An 8,930-nucleotide genomic window follows, 5' to 3' on the forward strand; every position below is an offset into this window, starting at 1 on the left:
AGAAACAGTGATCATTTTTGGAAATGCTGCTGATAAGAAAGTTTTTATCTGTGTTTTTGTCTTGGTCAGGCTTGTCAGTCTGTGTGTGTGTGAGTGTGAACTACATATATGATAATGATTCAAGCATTAATTGCTTTAGTGGAGCATGATGGGAAATATAGTTTTGTTGTGCAAGCCTATCGAAATGCATACAAGCTAAATTGTACTTTAAACATTTACATTTAGCAGACGCTGTTTGCTACTGTATTGAAGGTGTCAGTTTGATTAGTTCATGCATTCGTAGGCATTGCTAACACGACGCTCTACTGTTTAAGCTGCAGGAATTACAAATGATTATGACTGAAACCAATTAACTTTAGCAATTATTTTGTAGTTGACACACCTTCAACCCAGAAAGTTGCGGCTTAAAGGAAAACCAGAGTATCCTGTTGGTGATTACGGCATTGTGCTGGTGTTCATATGTGAATACGGTCATTGCGACATACTTGACGTCAGATACTCCAGCGCTCAAGCTCAAATGTAGTGTAATGTACATCCCCTAATATGTCGTTAATCAAACTAATCATGCATGTAAAACACAGATCTCACACGTGTTTGCGACAGATGGAGTGTGTGAGGGTGTGTGTTTTTGTGTTTTTGAGATGCTCCTTCTGAAAGGACATTTTTGTGGAGGATTGTGAGGGGGAGGCTGGCCCGTGTGTGTGTGTGTGTGTGTGTGTGTGTGTGTGTGTGTGTGTGAGAGTGATTATGACTAGCCCCTGTCTGCCCTCAGGCCCTCTGGCTCTACCTAATTAAAAGCAACCAGGCTGCAGGGCACAGGAGACAGATGTCTGTCAAAGCGCGCTCACACACACACATAGACACACACACAAGATGCAAGCTTTCATAGTGATCAGTCACAAACTAACTGTATGCACATATGTCGCTTCATGCTAAAAAATGCAAGCGCATATCACACGCATGCTCTCATGCACACAGTTCATTGAAATCTACATGTATAATGGCACTGGATATTCAGCATGTTATATGTAGTGATGGACCGATATATAAACATATAAATGTTTTTTTATTAACAATTAACAGAACAATTAATATATTTAACAGAACAATTAACCAGACAAATAATATTGCTTAATTTGACATATTATTTGATTTGGTAATAAAATCACATACATTATCATTTACTATTTGTTTTATATTTATACTTTATATATATATATATATTAGGGGTTGAACAGACAAGTCGACTTTAATGCTCTGCCATGACGCTTTAAGCTTGACATCGACTAGTTGTTGATCATAGCCTATAGAGGGCGCAACAGGTTAAAGTCAACTTTTACACTCCGTTTCCTTTAAAATGACTAATAAATGCATACTCAGAGAGCGCTCCACAAGATGTGTTTCATTAAACCATCTGGATGCTCAAAATTGATCGTGTGAATTCATGTTTTACTCAGCTTATTGTACACGCAAGTGAATCGCCGTTCTAAACTAATGCACTGCTGCATTGTAACGCACACGCATACAGACAGTAGCTCACAGATCACATGAAGATCGCACACACACAGAATCATTCAGTACTGCAGAAACACAGTGTAAACTCTGTTCTGTGATAAAATAGCTTAGAATCTGAAAAGTTCTAGCATATATTTCTTAGTAACTAAAACCCAGAGCTTCCCTATTAGTAGAGAGACGCTTCCAGGTAGAATTAATTCTCACGCAATGCAATCATATAAATGTAATGTAACTTGATCTGTATCTGATTTAGAACGAGCAGAAATCTGTGAGAAATATAACGACCCAAAGACAAAAGAACTGATAAGAATAAGCCGTTATGTAGGAGCGCTGTGTCAATATGCCAGAGCTGAGCACAAGGCAACCCGTGTTCGAGTCTCAGCTCGAGGTTCAGGCTTATGTGCTCATCAATGACATCATCAGTGACTAGTCGACATCGACTTTCATCACATAAATATCGACTTTAAAAAAATCTGGTTCAAAAAGTGGTTCAACCCCTGCACAACAAGACAATTATCAGGACAAACAATATTAATGGTTTTGGTAATAGATCTCCCCCTTAAAGTTTGTTCCAAAATCAATATATAATTTTGTAACTTTTTTTTATTATTTTATAAATATATTTGTGTGTGTATGTATATGCGTGTGTGTGTATGTGTGTGTGTATATATATATATATAAAACTTTTTTTAAATTATAAATGTTTATGAATAATATTTACATTTTTAAAATTAAAATATTTTACATATTTTAATTTGTATATTGTTAATAATAAACACATTAATTTAATTTTTTTATATATTTGATCATTTATAAATGTATGAATAAAGTTTGTACAGTGACAGTTTGAAATTAGATTTTCTTTAATTTGTGTTAACCGTATCGGGAGATGACCCAAGCTGGAATTAATTTGGATCGCCCGGCATCGCCCGGCACGACCTGCCAGGCCAAGACTTCATCTTTGGCAATATATGGTAAACATTTCCTTCTATTTTGGAGTAAATGTTGTGTAAAATGTGTTGTTTTTCATTGTGTATTTGCAGGATATCGGCCGCACTGCTCTGTAATACATATCGGCGATTGGAAACCTGTTTAAATCAAACAATATCCACAATACTATAACAAGCAGCTTCCAAACACTGAGATAATTCCTCAATCTTCCTGCGGTCACACAATACAACCCGACTGTCAGTCCATCAGGCCCAAGAGCGGCCCGCTGTGATGCCTAACTCTTCTGCTGAGGTATCTGCTCCAGTGTGTGTGTGTGTGTGTGTGTGTGTGCTTAGGGTGGGTGGATCAATGTGTCCTTATTTTAAACTGAGTGAGTGAGTGAGTGAGTGAGTGAGTGAGTGAGTGATAGCCCACACACTCATTTCTATCGCTGTCTTTCTCTCCATACACCCCTCCTCTGTGCCTCTCCTCTTTTCTCACACCAGTGGGTGGACCCAGTTTCAAAACCAAAATCTTACAGCAACATTACAAAACGGCCCCCTTTCCCTCTCTCTCTCTCTGTGTGTGTGTGTGTGGTTAACTGAGCTTGGTCTCTCTACGTAACGGTGTGTTGTGGTGCGTTGCCCTCAATAATACTTTGTGTCTGTGTGTGTGTGTGTGATCATTTCAAGCGTGTGTGTGTGTGTGTGTGTGTTTGGGCTTCTGTAATTTACCCAGAGCAACAGAGAGAGAGAGAGGAGACAGTCTGGGAGTTGCCACTGGTTACAGTGACTCTTCTCACACAGGAAACACCTACAGGAGTTTAGATGTTCCTCAATCAGCTGCTCTCACATCACACTCACTTTTCATAGAAGACCAGAGGAAATCAGTCAAACACACACGGCCTAATGCTGAAATCTAACAGATCGGGCTTAAACGAGAAGAAAGACATGTCAGCTGAAAGAAACTAAACTATGTTACAGTACAGGAAGTAGTATAGCTGGAGAACAGAATACACTTGAAAATGCAGTATCGTTAAGTTTAGTTGTAGTCTAGTCTAGCTATAGAACAGAATAGTTGTAGTATGTAAAGTCTATTAAAGTTTAGTATGATAAAGTATAGAATAATGAAGTATAGTCTAGTTATACAAAAGCTACGTTTAGTATGGTATAGCATAGTAAAGTCTGGTTACAGGGTACTGAACAGTATAGTGTAGTCAGGTCTAATCAGGTTTGCTTAAGTATAGTCTAATGGTAGAACGGTAAAGTTTAGTTATAGTTAGTCTAATAAAAAGTTTGGTTATAGAATAGTCTAGCTATTAATTAGTCTAGATATAGTCATTATAGTCTAATCTGGTTTGGTTAGATCAAAGAATAGCTCTAGCTTAGTCTAATGATAGAATAGTAAAGTTAAGTTTTAGCAAGTCTAATAAAATTTGCTTATAGTACAGTCTAGTTTTTGATTAGTCTAGATGTTAAAACAGATTATTATAGTATAGTCTGATCAGGTTTGGTTATAGTATAGTCTAGAAATTGAACAGATTATAGTAATGTCTAATCAGGTTTGGTACAGTTACAATAAAATATAATTATAATATGATATAGTGATAGAACAGTAAAATATTGTTATTTTAAGTCTACTATAAGTCTGATTATGTTATTGTAAAGTCTTGTTAAACAGTAATTATTGTAGAATGTCTTACCTAGATCAGATTATGATCCTAAAGGGCTGATCATGTTTGGATTAATCCGTTTGGTTTCTAGATGTAGAGAGTCACTGTAGACGCATTAAAACCTTTTCTTCTTTCTGGAGACTTTGACCTATATTATGGTTAATTTCCTGTTTGTTATGGGCGATTAGTCATGTGTCCTTGTGATGTGTAGGAGCTTCTAAAGAAAAACACTTGTTGAATTCTTAAAGATATATCATATAATCCCAGCCATCGCAGCGCTCAGAGTTTATATATAGTGGCTCAACTCACTCACCGTGACCATAGTGATAGTGAAATTACATGACCATGTGACATGGTCAGTTGCTATTAAAATGAGCATGCTATGACATCAGCATCAGGTACTTAAATGGATGGCTGTAAATACCCAGGGTTAACCGTTTAACTTTTGAATGAATCAGTTTAACAGCTGGTTATTCAGAGCATAAAAGATTCAGTCGTGACCTTAGAAAACACGTTCATTAGAACGGTTTTATGCAGCAGGAAAAATAAGTTTTAAATGTCTCTCACTCTGTGTAAAGGTGAGGTCAGGGCAGTCCTCACGCTTTGACAGATAAGCGTTACCTAAATCACCACAAATGCTTTTTTTGAAGATGAAGAGAGAGGAAAGAGAATGACATATAGACAGGCACTATTTCACTCTCTGTTTGAGTGTGCTGTTGGGCGGCTGTGTCATCAGAAACAGACATGTTGTGTGTGCGGATGTGAATCCCCTAACTTTCTCTTTTGGTCTTAAACTGGACAAACTGACTCTTTATTAGATTGATTCACTGCTTACAAACACACACACATTCATAGAAGAGTCTCCGTTAAGTAACGTCAAACCACAGATTTCCTCTCACAACTGTTTAACGAAATGAAAAGAAATGATCAGCTGGTTATTATCACAAAATAAACCCTGACAGGATGATGCGAGGGGTTTGGTTCAACCGGAGGGGGTTCATTTTGTGATAATGAAACTAGCACTGAAAGATTTGGTGAATAGATCTGACTAAATAATTTCACTCTTTTTTTTTCTTTTTTTTTTTGCAAAAATGAAACTAGCACATATATGTGGGACATCGGTTGCCTGGGACAACGATAAATTATTTAATTTAGCGTCATGATGCACACACATCTTTTTACACTGATTTTTACTCTCTTTAACACTTCTTTATCAAATCAAAATGTTATTTTCAGTAGCTGAATTATCGTATAAAGTACTCTTTTATTATTTTATTATTAAATAAAAATAATTTGGACCCAGCAAGAAGTAATGCGTTTGCACCAGCCATGAGCAACACTATATGTAAATCAATATTTATATCTGCTCACATCACAATCCCTCATCAATATCTGTTTTGTTCAGTGACTAAACATCAAGTCTCTATTCCAGACAGTCAGTCAAACCATATTCATCTTCAAAATTATAAATTATATAAACAAGTTATTGTTTGGACATACTGACTGATTACCATAAAACGGATGTCAGTACGTTTTTTGTTTTTTTTAAAGAAATTAATACTTTTATTCAGAAAGGATGATTTAAACTGATCAAAAGTGACAGTAAAATAATCTATTTCAAAATAATGCTATTCTATTCATCAAAGAATCCCCCCCCCCCCCCCCCCCCCAAAAAAAGGATCACAGTTTTGACCAACATATGAAGCGGCACAACTCATTTTCAACATTCATAATAATCATAAATGTTTCTTGAGCAGCAAATCATCATATTAGAATGATTTCTGAAGGATCATGTGACACTGAAGACTGGAGTAATGGTGCTGAAAATTCTGCTTTGATCACAGGAATAAATCACATTTTAATGTATATATTCACATTTGCAATAATATTTCATAATATTACTGTTTTACTGTACTTTTGATCAAATCAAATCAAATAAAGGCAGCCTTGATGAGCAGAAGAGACTTCTTAAAAAAACTTGAACACATTGATTACATTGAATGTATACATTCTCAACACTCGGTGTGTATTTTGAATATTATAGCTATTTTAAAGGGGTGGTTGATTATGATTTCACTTTTCTAACTTTAGTTAGTGTGTAATGTTGCTGTTACACATCTGCAAAGTTACAGCGCTCAAAGTTCAAAGCAAAGGGAGATATTTGCTTTTTAAGAAATCACTTTTTAAGGACTACAACAAACGGCTGGTAGAGACTACACCACATTCCTCCCGGGTTAGTGACATCACCAACCCTAAAATTTACATAAACCCCGCCCCCGGAACATGATTTATAGATTATCAAGACAGAATATGCTAATCAATGATTAGAAGATAACTCCACATCAGCTACATAAATTCATCAACCAACCATTCAGAAACGTCCTGTTGCTTCTACATGTTGTTGCATTCTACATGGTTTTACCACCCCTTTAATGTATTTAACATATATATATATATATATATATATATATATATATGTATATTAAATTAGTAGCTTCTTTTTGATAGTTGTCACCACTGATGTTCTAAAACCCCAGTGTTGTTCTGAGCTGTGTTTGTGTGTATGTCTGTATCTCTCTCTGTGTGTGCGTATGTGGGATCTGTTCTGTATCTGTTCCCAGCAGTGATCTAGAACCACACTGAGATCCCAATCTTTGTTCTTGTTACCTCGTTCCCACACCCTCCCGCGTGGAGCGCACCACACTCTCTAATGTTTGAGAACACGCCAGTGTAAAAGTATCTGCCGTGTAACAAAAGACTGTTTCGGATCAGGTTCAACTTTGATAAACCTTGTCCTAGTGACTCGACAGACAAAGGTGTGGTGCGTATCCCGGCATAACCCCACTCCCTCACGCTGCTCTCCGCTGCTTCTCTCTCGCTCGCTGAGGTTTGGACTCCCACCGCAGGAGTTTTTATGTAATCACGGCCTGTTAATGTCAGGTTAATCAGGGCTGCTCGAACATGCCGTGATGGATCTGAAAGCGGCTGCTTGGCATTGAAAGGAAATCTGGTACCCGTCACAGCCACAATTAAAATGAATGAATAATTGAGACCGGCGGTCATCTGCCCATTCACCTGATATACGGTGTCCCTGACCACACCGAACAAAGCTCCCCCTCTCTCTCTCTCTCTCTCTCTCTCTCTCGCTCTCTCTCTCTGTGTGTGTGTGTGTGGATACTGTATTCACACAGTTTACCCGAGTGCACTGAATCTACATGTTTGAATACTTCAGCATTTAATCCTCCAGATTCTTGATTGAGTCTCGGCTTATGTTCACAAAGAGAGCAGATGAATGATGTTTCCTGTATTCCGTCTCAGACACGGCCAGCGCTGCTCACGGTTTCATCGTATGTGAAGTTTCCGCAGATTTAAAGTCACAGCAGAAAGTGGAAACATGCTCATCAGTGTTTACAAAGCAATCTTGTCCCCAAAAAATTTATAAAAAAATGTATACATCAAATTCAACAAAAAAAATGTATTTAGAATGTTCACTTAAAATCGTTCATTTTCGTCAATTTAAAAAAAAAAATGTCTTCGTTTAAAGAATCTTTTTATTTTTCGAAATAGTGGAAGACATTGACATTTGAAATGTTGAAAATCATTCAGAAATCTTAAATAATAATTGACTTTGTTGAATGTACCATAGTAATTTTTCAATGAATGTTTATACTGTTCCCAATACATACACAATAATAAAACCCTTACAAAACAGAACCATGATTTTTTTTTTTTTTTTTTTTACTTAAGTGCTTTTATGTACGTTACATTACTGACTTGAAGAATGAGACCCTTACAAAAAAGCTTGCGTTTTTGAGATTGCAATATGCTATTCTCAAGTGACATATAATGAAAGTCTAATTTTTTTTTTTTTTATTTTTTTTTTTTTTGCTCAAGTGCAGATAATTTCTGACTTATGTAAACTTTCCCCATATTTTAATTTGGTTCTCATGCATTTTTTGTTTAGTCGCTGTCGTGGCGTAATGGATAATGTTGGTCACAGCCTGATTAGTCTTAAACTGGAGATCTCTTGCAGGGCAACACTGAGTGATGCTGAGATAGCATCAGACCCCTGTCCCTGCCCTGTCATCTCATTTTACTGTATTAGACTTTCTAATTAAACAGGCGGTGAGAACGAGGGGGTGGGGGGGGGGTCCCGCAGAATCTAATACACTTTACATGACATATGCACAAGACGAGCTGAAAAAATGCCATCACAAACCCTTTACATTTCACCACAGACAGTGATGGAGCAGTTAGACAGGCACTGAGAGAAACTAACTTCGAGCGAAAGACAGAGAGACAGAAAGTAGTGGTTGCTGACCTTTAGGTGTTGCTGGTGGAGTTGCTTCTTGGAGAGAAGTCTCTGCGTGTCAGGAAACAGACTGCTATCCTCCGATTCAAACATGTGAAAGTGAACACAGACGAGAGAGAGAGAGAGAGAGAGCGACAGGGGGAGAGAGATAAGCAGAGGAGTTGCGTTTTGCACAGAAGGTGTGTCGTGTATCAGGGAGAGGGAAAGAGAGACAGAGAGAGAGAGAGAGAGAGAGAGAGACACTAAACAAAAGTTCACACCCACCCAGCCCTCCCTCCAAACCAAAAGTATGTTGGCAGCCGGCCGCACGTGTCCACCTGACATGCACCTCACACACACACACACACACACACACACACACACACCAAGCACAAACCCTCCCTGCGTACCTGCAGACACTGTCAGTGTGTTATGCACTAATACCAACATACTCAGCAACATGTTTACATTCTGATAATCTCATTAACACACACACACACACACGCACGCACACACACACAC

The 8,930-nt window shown here is 37.6% G+C and overlaps 1 protein-coding gene across 1 annotated transcript in view; it reads right to left on the reverse strand.

Moving 5' to 3' along the window:
• Window positions 1-8,637, reverse strand: part of zbtb7c (zinc finger and BTB domain containing 7C) — a 28,292-nt gene extending 19,655 nt beyond the window's left edge. Inside the window, exon 1 of the mRNA XM_082141645.1 lies at window positions 8,439-8,637. The gene's annotated coding sequence lies outside the window, so the exon portion shown is untranslated. The remainder of the gene's footprint in view (window positions 1-8,438) is intronic.
• Window positions 8,638-8,930: the final 293 nt, after the last annotated feature.

This window comes from Leuciscus leuciscus, assembly GCF_965113295.1.
Source record: "Leuciscus leuciscus genome assembly, chromosome: 16".
NCBI lineage: Eukaryota > Metazoa > Chordata > Actinopteri > Cypriniformes > Leuciscidae > Leuciscus > Leuciscus leuciscus.